This window comes from Falco punctatus, assembly GCF_963210335.1.
Source record: "Falco punctatus genome assembly, chromosome: 7".
Classification (NCBI taxonomy): domain Eukaryota; kingdom Metazoa; phylum Chordata; class Aves; order Falconiformes; family Falconidae; genus Falco; species Falco punctatus.
The window spans coordinates 44,895,929-44,911,879 of NC_137587.1; the positions used below are offsets into that span (position 1 = coordinate 44,895,929).

At 48.1% G+C, this 15,951-nt stretch overlaps 1 protein-coding gene across 7 annotated transcripts in view; it reads left to right on the forward strand.

Annotated features, from left to right (window-relative positions):
- Positions 1-15,951, forward strand: part of TMEM179 (transmembrane protein 179) — a 95,012-nt gene that overhangs the window by 24,884 nt on the left and 54,177 nt on the right. For 3 of the 7 annotated variants that reach the window (XM_080394267.1, XM_080394268.1, XM_080394273.1), the window contains exon 1: positions 1-15,951. This exon is cut by the window's right edge. The exons of 3 other annotated variants lie outside the window; for them this stretch is intronic. The gene's annotated coding sequence lies outside the window, so the exon portion shown is untranslated. One more of the 7 variants, XM_080394270.1, reaches the window with a different exon arrangement.

Consider the following 15,951-nt stretch of genomic DNA (forward strand, 5'->3'; position numbering starts at 1 on the left):
ATGTAACATTTTTTCCACTTGTAGGCTTGGAAAAACAGCAGCGGGTGACTTTGGGAAGCCGTTGGACATGGGACCAGCAAAGCCCCGTGTGGAGGACTTTGCTTTCCATATTCAATGGTGTGTTTCTGCCTGCAGGGGATGTGCATGGGAAAATTGCCGCTGATCCATGGAGAGTGGCCCTGAGCAGGGTTTAATCTTCAACTGCCTCACCCACTGCTGGCAAAACCACCTCTTCAGGTGACTGGCCCAGCACCCAGCCTTTATGAGAGGGTGTCCCCTTGCCCAGGCAGTGCATAGAAATCTCTAGTACCATGCTGCTGGGGCTGCTTCTCCGCTGATTAAAACTCACTAGGGTGCTGATAAGGTCCTGAGCATCCCTGGTCCTGAGCACCGCTGGCTAGCCCTGGCAGAGGGTCAGCTGAGCGGAGGGGTGAGCCTTTTTCTTGGGGACTACCTGCTGGTGGCAAGGCCAGTCCATAGCGCTGCAAGAAAGGCTAGTGATGCGACCAGGCTGCTTCTGCCAGGGCTGCCAGCTGGCTGTTACGGGGATGAGAGGGCTGGGTACTGCCAGAAGAGCCGCTTGATGCAGTATTTCTGGTGAGCTGGGGAGTATGGCAAAGGCACGCTTGTGGGATCAGTCAGGCTTGGCTCCAGCAGGGATACCTCGCCAGGCTGATCTGACCAAGTCACTGCTCCACGTGCCCCCTTGACTAGCAAGTGCTGAGGATGTTTCTGGGGCACGCAGCAACGGTTCCTTCATGACCTTTAGCAGCTGATTTCTCCTTGGGTAGTCTTGCCCTGGCTTGAACTTCTTCCAGGCTGCCCTCAGAAGATCGCCAAGCGAATAGTGCAGCAATGTACAGTTTCAGCTTGGTATTATTGGACGGGTCCAATCGCTTCCCTATTGTTTTGGCTGGCGAAGCCAGCTGTACCCTTTAACTGCCACAGCTTCCAGCAAGCTGTCTGCTCATCTCTACCCCTAAATGTCATCAGTAGTGACATGGATCCCTGAGAGTCTTGTTAGTGTGTCTTGCTGGTGGCATCTCTGCTTTTGATCCCAAATGACAGTCTCAGCCATCTGTACTTTGATCCTGGTGCTCAAAACAAGTCTGCTTTCCTTGCCTGGAAGCTCGTGCCAATCTCCAGCATTGGCATCCAACACTGGGAATATCTTTTTTTCCTTTTGCCAAGTCAGGTAACGTTTCTTTGGTGGTAGGCACTTGGATGGAGGTGTGTTCAGTGCACTGTTTAGCTTGCTTGGATCTGTTCAAATGCACTGCTTGTTTGCTGCCTTGCTAACTGTGCCGTGGCTGGAGACTCTGCCTTAAGCTGCCTTTTGCCAGTTGTGTTGTGTTCATTATATTTTCTCTTAACATGCGGTGTGGTCAGGGAGGTACCTGCCGATTTCTCATGTGTTTGAAGACTGGAGTCTTCTAGCAAAATCTTTTAGCAGCCTGGGTGTGAGGAGACTGGGGATGTAGTCTGCTTCAGCTGCATGCTTTTATTCTGCTCATGTTTTTACCATATGAATATTTCATGCCAGGTTTGGCCTCACTTGGATTACAAAATTACACAATTTTATTGAAGCTGCTGCATCCAATACCAATGGCAGTCCTGTTGCTTCTTCCTCCCTTCTCAGGCTTGTCGTGTCCCAAACCTGGGACTTGGTCATTCAGCTTCTGCTTGATGCCATGTGGCAGCTGTACAGCCCCTCTCACCCATGGTGATATATCCTGTTGTCTCACGTGCTGCCAAAGAAGGTACTTGAGTGTCTGAACATCTTGTGTGTAATTTAGAATCTCCTCAGGTGTATTTGGATCCTGCCAAGCTTTAATTTTGCTTTGTTTAATGGCAGGTTTGGCTTCTTTTCTGTGTGATGCTGAGAAATGCCTGGGAACCCAACCTGCTTAGCATCGGTCCATTTGCTGGTTTACCTTCTGTTTTCTTCTTAATCCCTGTTAGTTCAAATCAGTAATACTTTTCCCCTCCTCTTTCCTGAAGCTTTGACATAATGATTTCTCTTGCATTAATTAATGTTGATGAACTTGTGTGGCGTGTGCTGGTATACCCTGCCCTTCACCGTTCAGAAATAAAGCACTTGCAGTGCATTATTTTTGCACCAGATTTTCCTCCTCTGCTTTGTCCTTTGTCCTCCTCTGCATTTCCTTGTAAACAGCTTCTGGTTGCTGTTTTTCCATGTGTTTCTGGGCTTTTCTGGACCTGTTTAGTGAAGCAGCTCTGCGTCTGCTTCGTGAAGGCTGCCTTGGGAGAGGCTCTTCCTAATTATGTCTGTGCACATCTCCAGCTCTTGGGCACACGGAGTTTCTCTGAGCATTTCTGCACACCGCCCTGGCATCTGTATTGTCTCTGCTGCCTGTCAAGGACAGGCTCTTTCCCCTTTGCAGTGAGCCCACAGACTCTACATCTCTCTGAAACAAGGGACTGAATTTGTCCTGGCGGTGGCTTGTGCCCCTGCCTTACCCAGGAGGTCCCAGGAGCATGTTTTCATGGCGCTTTTGTGCAGGTGCTGGTTGTGTGTGTGCAGCAGAGGAGCTGCAGCATGTCCCTCTGCACGTAGCCATGCACAGCTGGCAGCTGCTCCCCCTTCTCCTAGATGTGACTACAAGCAAGGCTTTTGGTCAATTGACCTCGGGAGAGAGCAGGGCTGGCTGGCTGGGGTCATAAAGCTCTTCAGAGCACCAGGGTGCTGTCGGGATCAGGCGTTGAAGTGCTGGAAGGTGCCTGTGAGCACGATGGGGGTTCCAGTGCTCCTGAGATATACAGATCAGAACTACGGCTGAGCTAGACCCAAATACCGCTGGTCACTCTTGGAGGTGATGGGAGGTGGTATTATGCTGTGAGCAGAACAGTGCGATGGGACCTGGACTCCACTCTGCTACCACCTTAGTTTTGTCACTATGCTCTGCAGACCAGGATTTCTCTGTCCATTACACGGGGATTTTGTGACTTCGTGGTGTATCTTAAAATCAGCGGGCGGGCAGCTGTACAAAAGATAAGCCTTATTCTTATATCAACAGGTTTCCTTCAGCAGGGCTAACCCTATGCCAACTGCTGATCCAGATGCTCTTGGAATCATCTGGGGGTTTATATGTCAGTTCCTTGCTGACATGTGATTTATGATGCTAATGCTCTCTCAACACCTTTCTGATAATTTTAAAAAAAAAGATAGTTTTGTGAAGTATTCCCCTTCAAGCCCAACCTTATTCAAGGTACAGACAGAGTAGTTGGTGGCCCAATGACTTCATTCAGTTTAACAGACTGGCATAGCTGAGAGAGAAAACCTGTCTCCTCTGCAGCTGTCCCCAGGTGGGGGAGTCAGGAAGGCAGAACAGCAGATTGGTAACCGCTCTGCTGATGTCTTCTTACTACATCAACATTATATTGGCAAGGAAATTGCAGGCTTCCCACTTTGACATAGTTATGGTGATAGATTAGGTATACAGAAGAGCTAATGATGAAATTAAATGGAGTTATGAATATATATTAGATCTCTTTCCCAAGGTCAACTCTGGATGACACAGCAAAGATATTATAATAACAGGTGTCAGTTAGTGATGGGCAGCATGTTGTTGAAGCCTGGATGCTAACGTTTGTGAAGGGTGCTTAAGAGAAGAAGATGGGAGCTTTCAAGTTCATGGGATCTACCTCTGCTCTCAGTGGAGCCCTGGTTCTAACACGCAGTTTTGCGTGTTGCCACCCTGATGATTAACTAACCCCAGCACCCTTCACGCTGACGTGCTTTGTTAGGAAGCCGCACGGGTGCGGAACACAAGAGTTGAGCTCTGGGTGCTGGGTGCCACAGACACATGTTCTGTGAGGATGTCCAGTGTCCCAATGGGTGGAGACTTGGGCTTTCTGGATCCTACTCAGCAATTCAGGAGGCAGTTCAATTTGCTTGGCCCCATCCCTGTTTCCCCTGTATAACCTGGGGTAAGTCATTTGGGTTGACATTTCAACAGTGACTGGTGATTTTTTATGCTTTTTTGAAGCACCTTCATGTTTGATTGTTTAGCTTAGGGCAACTAAACTGGATTCAAGCCAAAGCTGCCACCCTCACCTCTGTAAGTAGGGGTCTCTCAAGTAGCATATCCCAAACACGAGGCTCAGAATTGCCAGTCGCTGCTGAAAAGCTTGTGCTCACATCTTCTGTCTCCCCGTTCCCTGTGGTACGCACGGAGATAACAGCACATCCCTTGCCTCCAGCAATGCTGAGGGCATGGACACAGTAAAAGCAGAAGGGCACTCTCAGACTCAGGGGGGATCAAAAAAGTGTCTTAAATAGGTTTTTTTTATTATTATTTGATTCCATTTCCAAAGTCTTTGCAATTACTACCATACAGAAGTCATATGGCCCTGCAGGCTTTGCCCCACAAGTGGCTGCCACGTCATTCCAGAGGAACCACACACCCTGCAGGGAAACGCTTTGTGAAGTGGTTCTTGAGAGATGTCCCTGTGCTTTCTAAGTGATAAGAGAAGTTTTATTCACATTTCACCAAATGACCTTGCCCAGAGCTGCCACTCTGAAGTAAAGTCTCTAACAAGTCTGCAAGTTTTGCGTATGCAGCAGAATTTTGTCTCTGCTGTTTGCAGGTGAGGATGTCCTTTTCTAAGGTGGGGATATTAAACTGATCCGTTTGCATTCTACTTTTCTTTGTAGAAAAAATGGAAACAAGCTGGATTTGCCTTTAATCGGTGAGCAAGTGTGTCTGGCTTATACCCCAACAGCAAAGAGAGGGGGTGTATGCTCCCGAGGGGTGCCCGGGATGTCTCAAGCTGGAGCTGGCAGCTGCTGCTTCTCAGAAAGAAAACCCATTCCAAGCCAGTGTCCCCTTGTGCCAGGGCACCGAGGTCCAGCCCTGGGGGGTCAGAGGTGGGGGGTGCTGGCGGTGCTAGACGAGCCTGTGTACGTGCCCTTGCAGAGGAGCTTTGCTCGGGGCTGAGACCACGCTGGCACGGCGCTGTGGGTGGGCGGCAGCGTGTCACGCAGCCCCCAGCAAAGCGGGTGTGTGGGGGACACATGACACCGCAGCTCTGTGTGCCGGACCAGGCACCGACCTTTATTTCTCTCCTCCTCACCCTCCCGAGTACTTTCTGGGAAATTAATCTAACGTGTGGTGGTGTTTTTTTATTCCTCTTAATTCCCAGCCCTTGGAAAGGCGCTTGGAAAGCCCCTCCCGGTGGGAATGCGGCTGTCCCCGTCCCCTCTGTCGCCTGAGGCTGCGTGTGCGGAACGGTCCCCCGCCCCCCCGCAGGACGGCACTGGCTGTAGTAGCCACCTTGGGACAGCAGAGGGCGCTGCAAGCCCGACGGCGGGGCCGGGGCTGCCCGCTCTGCGCTGGGCTGCGCACCCTGCGCTGCGCTGCGCGCCCTGTCCTACCCGCCCTGGCCTGCGCTGCGCGTCCTGTGCTGTCAGCACTGCTCTTCCAGCTCTGCGCTGCCCTGCCCGCCCTGCGCTGCGCTGCCCGCCCTGCGCCGCCCGCGCTGCCCTGCCCTGCCAGCCCTGCGGGGCTGATGCCACCCGGGGCGGCCGCCAGCACCTCCCGCTCCAGCCCTGACTCGGGCAGCTGGACACAGCGGTAGCGCTGGGGTCCCCGGCTGGCCTTTGGGGAAACTGAGGCACCGAGCGGCTGGGATTGCCCAGGGCGTGGGGCAGGGCAGGCTTAGGGTCCCGCTGGGGCTTTCAGCAGTCAGGCAGGGTGGTCCTCACTCCTCCCTGGCGTGGCCGGCTCTTCCAACAGAGCAGCACAGTTCTAGGCCTCGTCTCAGATTGTGTGAGCCCTCTTCGAGGTGCTGGCTCTGCACGGACAGGGTACCTACCTGCTCGGTTCCCTGGCTCCACTGGCCACACTGAGCTGGGGTGGTCCCCAGCACTAAACACAGGCATAAAGTACTCACTTGGTAGGGCACCAGGTGTTGTCCCAATAGTCATTTCTGTCTCCATCATGCACTGGTGATGAGCCAGAGAAATAATCTGCTGCGTCAAACTTGATGCACAAACCATCAGCTGGATGAAGTGGGGAGGTGTATGAAGGTGTCCCTAATTTTTCAGACATGATCTGCCCTCAAGTTGTCTCTTAGTGCCAAGCATCGTCTACCTGGAAGTTTTATCAGGTAAGGTAATACAGTGTTTACAATGTTATATACAGTATTGAAATTCCCAGCCCAGTGGGAGCCAAATTCTGAGGCACAACAGATTTCCAGCCTGCTGTTTCCAGGACCTGAAAAAAGAAAGAAAAAAAAAAATAAAAGAGGGGAAAAAAAAGTAAAAAGAAAAAAAAGAAAAAAGAAAGAGGTAGGAGCAGGAAACCAGTAGCTGCTGATTAAGGATCGCAGGACAGCCAGTGAAACTGAGAAAGCACAGCCTCCTTGGGCTGGCTTTGGGCTCCAGAAAGGAAGAGGTGCTTTGGGGTTCTCTGCATACTCTCCTATTCCCTAGAAAGAGTTTTGCAGCCCCTCCAAAACTCCAGCTGCTGCAGGCTGATGCATTCACATCCCTTGTCTTTGGAGCATGCTGCTCGTGTGAGTGAAGTGAAGCTAGAACCCTTGTCGGCCCACATGAGATCCCAGATGAATTGGGCTCTCTGCAGTAATTGGGGATATTACTTTAAATGGCTCAATAACCTTACAGCTTTGCTATCTCCTACTTCACAATATATAAACTCTTTCGTAGACCTAGATGGAATTGCTTTGCCATCTCCTCAAATTGCCTTGTTTTAAGGGACTTTTACATTTTTATTGGCAACCCAGTTGTGATAGAGGGAATCCGTATAGCATCAATGCTGCTTTCTAGGAGCTGCCTGGTAGCTGTGAAATATAAACCGATAAGGTCTTGGAGTATAGCTTAATCTTATCAGCAGAATTCAGGTAGTGCAAGGCAGAAATTGTGCTACTAACAAGTCTTTCCAGCCATCACTGCCTTGGCAAAATGGGATGGAAAAATCAGAAAATAGAAGTGTATCTGGATCCACACAGCTCCTGAATGCAGCAGCACAGCGCGGGGAGCTGGCTGTGCCAGGCAGCAGGCTCGTGATTCAAATGAGCAGCTCTGTGCCCCTCGCATGCTGTAACACTAGCACTACTCTGGTGAGTCTCCCAAGCCAGGAGACTACAGAGACAAAAGGCAAGTGATCACAAGAAAATGTGGACAGTTTGCTGCTATTTTTAGGGATTCCTCTCCTTCTAGATAAAGAAAGAAGTGGGGGCTTTCAGTGCCTTGGGGTTTGCTGTGGGTATAAGCCAGCACCTCAATTTATTTCCATTCCCCTAGGAGCAGACATACAGGTAAGGTGTCATTTTAGCTCCTGGAAGATTTTGATCTCTGCAGGACTTTTAAATGCCTGACTGTGGGTTTTAATGTCCACTTCGGAAGATGTGCAAAATCCACCCTAAAACCCTGCTAACACCATCTCTTAATGCCCCTCATATCTTCTGTCTAACGTCCTACCCTGTGGTGCTGTTTGATTATTAGGCAGCTTACACAGTGTAGTTTAAACTGGAAGGATCTCTGTTTCTCAACAATTCATAGCCCCCGGTTATTGGGGTCTTCAGGTCACACAAGCCTATGTTCCTACGGTAGCTCTTTGGAGAGCAGGAGGTGACTCCTTAGAAGTCACTGCATTTAGCTCAGAAAGAACAGCAGAAAGATGTCTAAAGGGGACAGCCCTTGGAGTGGGACAGCTGGAGAAATTTAACATGTCTGTAGCTTCTTTGCTTCTTGTGATCTTAAAAGTGCTGAGCTGTGTTCACTCCCCTTCTCTGGCTGCAAAGGGCTGCCTCAATGGTCATGGCCCACAGCCAGATACCCATGCTAAGGGAAGCCAACTCTGCTGGTTGTCGGTACCCAGACGGTTTCTCCTTCCTGCCTGACTTTGGTGTATCCCAGACCCTAAGGATTCCTCCTATCCCAGCCCCGCAGAGCCAGGCTGCAGCAGTCCTTCGACCCCAAACCCAGCCAGGAAGGAGGCAACGCACGCACACGTGCAGACTGACTCATGGTCTCTCAGACATCTGGTCCCAGACCTCTTGTCCAAGTCTTTTTGCGCTGCATCGCTGTTAAACAGACAGCCCCACCATCCAGTTGTATGTGCCATAGCGCTGTTCCTCTTCTCCTCTGCCCCTCACACGGTTCTGGAGCTGTGAGATGAGCCCAGCAGTGTCACTGGGGCACTTGTACATCACTTGCACCACTGTTTGTTCCCAAGGACTGTTCTTTAATTGTTAGTCCCTGCAGTAATTAACCCCGTACCATTTGTTGTTCCCTTTCAGATGATATTTACCCTGTTGGAATTGGGGTTCCTGAGGGCTATCACACATCAGAGCGTTATGGGAGCCCCAGGGGAGATGAATCACGTGTGACTTGGGCTTTGGTAGTGGCCCAGGCACGGTGCGGGAAGAAACCAGCCCCGACCCCCTGCTTTTAAATACTGAGCCAGGGAGACTGGAGCTGGTCTATAATGGTGCTTTTTAGCTGGTGCTCCTCTCTGTCTCTCCAGAATTCATGGGACATGTGCCCGCACCACCCCTCAGCCATCCTGGCTGCAGGTATCCAGGCAAAGCATACCAAGAGTTTGCCAAAATGCATCTGGTTGGAGATGGCAGGATGATGGAGAGGTGGTTCCCAGGGTCCCTCAGCTAGCAGCACTCCTCCCCTGTGTGTGGGGGCCAAAGCTGGGCTGCAGGCACACGTGTAGTGCTCAGGGTGGTGTGTGCAACTGGGCCACCTGCATGGCCAAGGTGATGGTGTGCTCCTGCCAGCCTGAATTTCCCAATCAGACGTTTCTGGGATGAGAAGCCCTGGAAATTTTTGATGGCATGCCAAAAATTAATAGCAAAATAAGCCCCCCTAAAAGTGCTTCTTTGACATTTTCAGGGCTCAAAATTCAGAAGCTTGCTGCAACCTCAGTCCTTGATTGTTCCTCTCACCCATATGTTGGAGCAGCCAAAGGACCCGCTGACCTTGGTGGGAATTCAGATGCAGGGACTCCTTCACTGGCCAAAAGCACAATATAAAATGTGGCCTTTCTCCTGAGGTGCTGTGTATTGCTCTCAACTTGTACCATTACATACCTAAAGAAATGCCAGTTCTTGCAGACTGATGGATTTGAACATGTCAGCATCACTAAACACTCTGTTTAGAATTTTTAAACGTTTAATTTGTAGTGATAGAGACTAAATTGAGAATTAAAACCATGCACATCAGTCCCAAGGGAGTTCCCCCCTTCCCTCCCACTCCATCTGGAATGAAGAGGAGGTGGAATTATACATGAATTAATGAATAAGTAATAGAGAGTCACACAAATAAATTTAGGATGCAAGGATATTTTTTTTTAAATCATCCAAAGTTAATATTTATTTATGTGACTTGCAGAATTCCAGCCAATGGCTGCATAAATATTAATTACTAATTAAACTTTAATAGCAAAGCAAAACCCTTGCATTTGGTAAATGTATGTATTAAAGCAGTCATTGTTTGGAGAATCGCGTTTGTTTGGGACTTGGTCAAGCAGTGACAAGAATACAATTTTAGAGCACGAGACAACCTGGGTTAATCTTGCTTTTTGCTTTGACTGCAATTGCTCAAAGAGAGGATGAATTAATTTATTTTTTTTTCCTCCCATGAGGAGATGATAACAAATTTAAAAAGAGCCCTCAGCAAAACCAGGGCATCGCTGTACTCCCAGTTGTGCATCCCTGCTATGTTTTTGACGGATTTCCAATACAAAGAGGAGGAGGATGGCTTCTCAGTTAGCCAGCACAGCTCTGCTGGCTGCACTAGCTGTCCTCATTTAGTCCAGCTGATTATCTGCCCTGTGGTGCTGGTTTCGCTTTTACCTGCCTTTTGGCAGCCTGAAGGCTCACCTGTAATTGCATTTTTTGACCATGAGTCATTTTCTATTAGCCTCCTGGGTCTGTAAGTCCATAATGTCCCTGGGTATGGCTTTTTGGTGTGCGTTGCTGTCACGGTTTAACCCCAGCTGGCCACCAAGCCCCACGCAGCCGCTCACTCACTCCCCCGCGGTGGGACTGGGGGAGAATCAGAAGCGTAAAAGCGAGAAAACTTGTGGGTTGTGATAAAGACGGTTTAATAGGTAAAGCAAAAGCCACACATGCAATGAAACAAACCAAAGAATTCATTCACCACTTCCCACGGGCAGGCAGCCATCTCCAGGAAAGCCGGGCTCCATCATGCCTATGGTTATTTGGGAAGACAAATGCCGTAATGCTGAATGCCCCCACCCCCTTCCTTCTTCTTCCCCCAGTTTATATACCCAGCATGACGCCATATAGTATGGAATACCCCTTTGGCTAGTTCAGGTTACCTGTCCCAGCTGTGTCCCCTCCCAATTCTCCCTGTCCCCCCAGCCCTCTCACCGGCAGGTCCTGAGAAATGAAAATCCCTTGGCTTAGTACAAACATCACCCCGACACAACTGACACACACCCACACCCACACCCCCCCACACCCGCCGTGTGCTGTCAGCATTGCTCTGGCACCACATCCAAACCACAGCGCTGCACCAGGTAACGAGAAGAAAATTAACTCCATCCCAGCTGAAACAGGGACAGTTGCTAAGCCCACCTGGGAGGGAGGTTTGCAGAGACGAGCTTTCCTCTTCTGCAGAGGGAGCGGGGCGAGGAGCTGCTGTTCCCCGCAGAGCTGTGGCTCGGCTCTGAGCCTTCCCTGCGGCGTCCCGCACCTCTGCGCTGCCTGCTCCGGCTGCTGCCGTTCCCTCTACGTGCCGCCTGACGGCTCTGGGGTGCTTGCGAGGTTCCTCAACGCCTCGGTGAAACCATGCATGGACCCCTGTGGTCCAGGCTGGCTGCTGGTCTCCCGGTTCCCAAGCGGCTCTCGCTGGAGCCTTCCCGATATTCAGGGTCGCTGGGCTGCAGCTCCCTTTTGCTGGGGAGAGTGAAGCAGGCGAAGCAGCTCTCACCATCAGGGAACTGGTGCTGCAGGACACGGCCAGTGGTACAGCTGGGAATGACCCAGTTTTGCTGAGCTGTGGCTTCAGCAGCACTCGAGCTCGGGTGGAATTGCCAAGTGGTGTGGGCACCTAAGGGGTAAACAGACCTAAGAAGCTCTAAGAACTGATTGTGCTTTTGGGTAGAATGTGGTTTATAGGGATCTATGAGTTTTTCAAGGGGAAAATAAAAGATTCAAGGCAAAAAAGAGAGCTCTGGCATTCTGTGTAATCTCTTGCAAAGTCAGTGGTACCTCCTGTGGTGCATCCCTGCGCTGGGGCAGGCAGGGAGGTCCAGTTATGCTGTGGTTTGTGTTTGGATTTGTGCTTTGCAGCTTTCTAAGCCAGTAATTATGGACTTAAGCTGGTGAGACAAACCCTGAGCAAAGCACATCAGGCCATTTCACCCTTGTGGGGAGTCAGGGTCTGCCTGCTGGTATGGTCCCACTGTGATCCCCTGATCCCATGGTCGTTGTAACTACAATCCTGGATACCACTGAGGGGAGGCCCAGTGCTCAGTGTGACACACCTGGGTAAGCTTTTTAAAGCTCAGGGCTTTAGTAGGGATGGGAAGCAGATAAAATGTTTATTGCAGTACATTTTTTGTTGGGCCTCATTTAATTACAGGGATGCTACTGGTTAAAGAATTTAATAAGCCATTTTCTTACCCATTTTGAGATTGATGGAGCATACAAAGACGAGTTGATTAAAACCAGCCAGGCTTCACCCCAAATTCAGGGATTAGTAGTCTGTAAGGTCTGAAAGGGCAACTACATGACTCAGACTTCTATGTGGTAGCCTCAGATATCTCCCCAATGAACTCCCCTGCATGATGTGTGCTCTTCGGTTCAGTAACGGTGGATGGCCTTTGAGTGTATTCGTTTTAACTAGAAGGAAGAAACAGACACAGAAAATAAATTAAGATGGTTGCAAGCACAATAAAACGAAGTGCACAAATTTAAACGTAAAACATTGAAAATGTACCAGAAGTAATAAAGACAAACCAGTGACAAGACTCTGAGTGGAAGCCCTGGCTAATTCTGTGCTGCAAAGATGCAAAAGAAAATCAATATTAAAAAAGATGGGACTTTTAGCACAGACCCTGTTAAATGGTGTATGCGACAATTTAAAAGAAATAACTTGGAAGTTAGAAGTGCAGCATAGAAACATCTCAATAGTTGACATTTAAAGGATTAACATAAAATTATTCCAAGATAGTGGTGAAAAGCACTTTTCTAATGCCTGTATAAAACCAGGCAGCTTTTACAGTGAACCCTCAACCTTGAATGCATCTGCTTAACGATTAGCCCTGTGTCCTAGCACTCCATAGGCAATATAAGCATTCAGTAACGTGTGGACCTGCCCTTTTAGATCAGATATTTTTTTGCCTGTCCTTGGCCTCACTGTTAGGTGACGAAGCCAACATGCGGCTTGCTCTGCCTCTGTTCCTCCTGATATCATGGGCAAAACTCTGTGTGGACAGAGAATTAAATTGGCATCCTCTGAGTAAGCCATTGTTCCTTTGGAGAATGGCTTACTCTGTCAGTGGTTGATATAAACAAATAGAAAATGCTATGGTGTTATATGCATCATTCACTGATCCAAATATTTGTTTCAGTATGATGCTCTCCTGTTAATGTGATATCACAGATCTTAATTAAACAAATACTCATTATTTAACGGAAGGCAAAGACAAAGTCTGTCCTTAATTTCTTTTCAGTTAATTCTTCCTTCTGCATGTACAGCAGGTAAAAGTCAGGAGACAATACCAATGCCGGTGTGCACAGTTCAAAAGATTTCTGTGTTTTAATGACTGTGTAGTGATCTTGAGTTGGTTTTTCGACTTCTTAGGCAGCTTTGGACTGGCACAGCCCAACACCAGACTGAGTCGCAAGAACCTTTAAATACGCAATACAGTGAATGTAGTCTAGTGCAATGAAATGCTAATGCCCAAAGTGAGCCTGTGCAGCCAGGCCAGCTGTGAGCTGGTGTTCACAGACCAAGCCCTCCATCCTTCAGGCAGTGAGACTGAGGATTTCTCCTTACTGTGTGACTCCCAGCAAGACTCAGAGCAATGACCCACAGCACCAGCAACTTTTGCTGTCTCCTTTCCTGGCTCTGGCTGGCGCAGGCAATCCAGGGAGCAGAGGACTGGAACACCTTTTAACTGCTTTGATCAGCAAGCACGAAAGAGTCCCTCACGGATATAAAGATTCCCAAGTGGCTGAGGCTTAACATCCATCAGATCTTCTCTCTTTTTAATAAAATATACACCATATAACTGCTGAGCTGGTTTTTAGTTGTGTAGCCATGCAGGCAGGGCAACATCTGAGCAAAGAGGATCCCAGAGAGCTGCCCCCTGATGTCTGGGGTTCAGGCTGTGTGCAGACTCTGGCATGCCCTAAGGGCTCCTTCGCACAGGCTTCACATTCCCAGGGTTATCTTCAGAACCGGTGGGATGTTACTAACCAGGAGAGGTGTTTTTTTAATACAGACCTGTGGAACAAGGCTGGCAGCTGATGTGCTTGATACCTAATATGAGCCCAGCACCAAGTCATGCCTAAACCAGAGGCTCTCTCTCACTTCTGACTTCTCCATGGGCTCAGACTTGAGCCTTTGCATTTAGGACATATTGTCTCTCCTGGCTTTGCTTGATCTCTTATTTTTCATGACACTTGCAGGAACTGGTATATTTTTGAGATCTTACCACTCTCTGAAATGTAGACTTGGCCCCTGGATTTAGAGGCTACCAGGAGAAGACCTGTAGGCAGCGGTAGGATTGCAACCTTCTTGTTTCTGTGAGAAACCAGCCTAAAAAGGAAGCCAGGAGCACTTTGATGCTTGGAGGGGTCAGGAACAGTCCCACAATTTTGCTGATATGGGGAAAAGGGTTAAAGCCAGGAAAGAGCAGCACACCTCGAGCCTGGTGCATGCCACTGCTGAACCCTTGGGCTGCACTGCACAGCCCTGGTACAGCCCAGGTACAACCCTGGGGCGATGGATGGAGCCGAGAAATCCCGAACCTTGAGCATTGTACTGCATTTTCCATTCCTTAGACCTCAGATAACATTCAAAGAGGTTTATTCCAATATATTTGTCTGCTTTCATTTCCCCTTTTTCCCATTTGCAACTACTATACGTATCCAGGGCTATTCTTTATCAGGCATGAGATTTTTCTCCTCTCCTGTTCCTTTTCATAAGCACAATTTTTCTAATTATATTTTTACAAATAAGATGGTTTTCTCCACGTCTTATGTTTTACTCTCTTTTACTTGAAGTTTTGTGAGTGCTAACTCTCTGTGTCGCAGTTTAGCTGATGGGGGCTGGGATGTGTTAATTATTCAATGATTTAGATGAAATATCAAAGGAGTTTTTATTGATTTGCATATAAAAGTTATGAAACCCAATATATGGCACAACAGACAAATTAGTAGGCCATAAAAAGCATGAGTGAATTACTGTTTTATTAAAGCTTTAAGATAACATGCTGTAGTATCTGAAAAGAAAGGTCAAAAGGAGAAAAAAAAAAGGAAAATTTAAATGTGTGCACATTAATGGACTGGGGAATGTGGCTTTACTAATAACTTCTGTGCATAAAAATTTATATTTTTCAACACAGCAATCATTTCTTTTACTCTGTTGGGTATTTTAAATGTGCTCCTGTGTATATAATATTAATTCAGTCATAAAATAAAAGGCAGTAATTCAGACAGTAGCCCATGTGAGCTATTAAATTCAAAGTACCGTGTGAAGTATTTGTGGTTATGGTTCCTCGCAGTTCTGGATAAGACACAAACAAACCACTCCTGACAAGATGAAAGTGTTTGCTTTCAGAGTACCTGCCTGCACTCAGCTCTGGGTTTCCGCATTTCCTTCTGCAGAGTTGACACTGTCTCTGATTAGGTTGTTTGCGTATAAATTATGAGAATGTTCCTTGAAAAAAAGCAGAAAATGAAGATTTGTGCAACAGCCAGCCTTTTAAAGGGGGATTCTACGTTCTCTGAGTCTATCTAAACTAGCTAACGTTATAGTTCACCTCTTTTTATGCTAGATCAACGAGCTTTGCTGCCTTAGGAAGTGAAAAGATGCGTTTCCTTGTCCTGTTCATTCACTAACACGAGGCTAGGACTTAACCAACAGCAAATGGGCTTGGCTATGAAGCCAGTCAGCTCTGTAAAACATTTTCATGTTGTCTTTCTGAAAAGCTTGAAGCAAATATTCCATCCACTGCAATGGCAAATGAATACACAGCAATTAATCAAAATTCTTCTCACTTGTTTTCTCTGTGCATGTACTCTCGCATTAAGTGTTGGAGTGCCTGGTTGTTCTGTTAAATGTGTCTATGCTAAGACTCAACACAAGTACTTCTCAGCAAGAAGAAATTAGACCTGGACTCAGGCTGAATCCTTCAGAGACTTGGCTCAGCACCCTACAGCTGAGCTAATACATGTCTGTCAGCATCCAGCTCTTAATGGTACCTGTGCAAAGGCTCAGACGTTCCTGGTAAAACCGTCTTTACGGATTCTCTCTCTCTGAGGATATATCATCACATAGCATTTCAGAGCTATCTCTCACCTTTTACTATGAATGCCTTGGAGAGAGATTGCCTTCTTGCCCCCCCTGCCCCATACAGACAATGTAGGCTCCAGTCTGCTGTTGGGAATAGCCCCTGGTATGGAGGAGTTTGCAAGGAAAAAAGGATTTCCATGGATCCTCCTTTGTGCAACACACACACATTTCAAAGGCCACATAGCACAGTCTCCTCTAAACCCATGTCTAGCCAGAGTACACTTGTGTGGGGCAGAGGATGTGCATTTGCCATAGCTGAGACACAACGGTGGTTACTTACACAGCTCCTCAGTTCCATAGTTCCTCAAAATAGCTGTGCGGTGCAAATGAAAGACAGCCAGTAATACAGCAAAAAATATTTCCTTCCTCCCATGCTTCCTCTTGCCAGCTAGGGGCAGTTT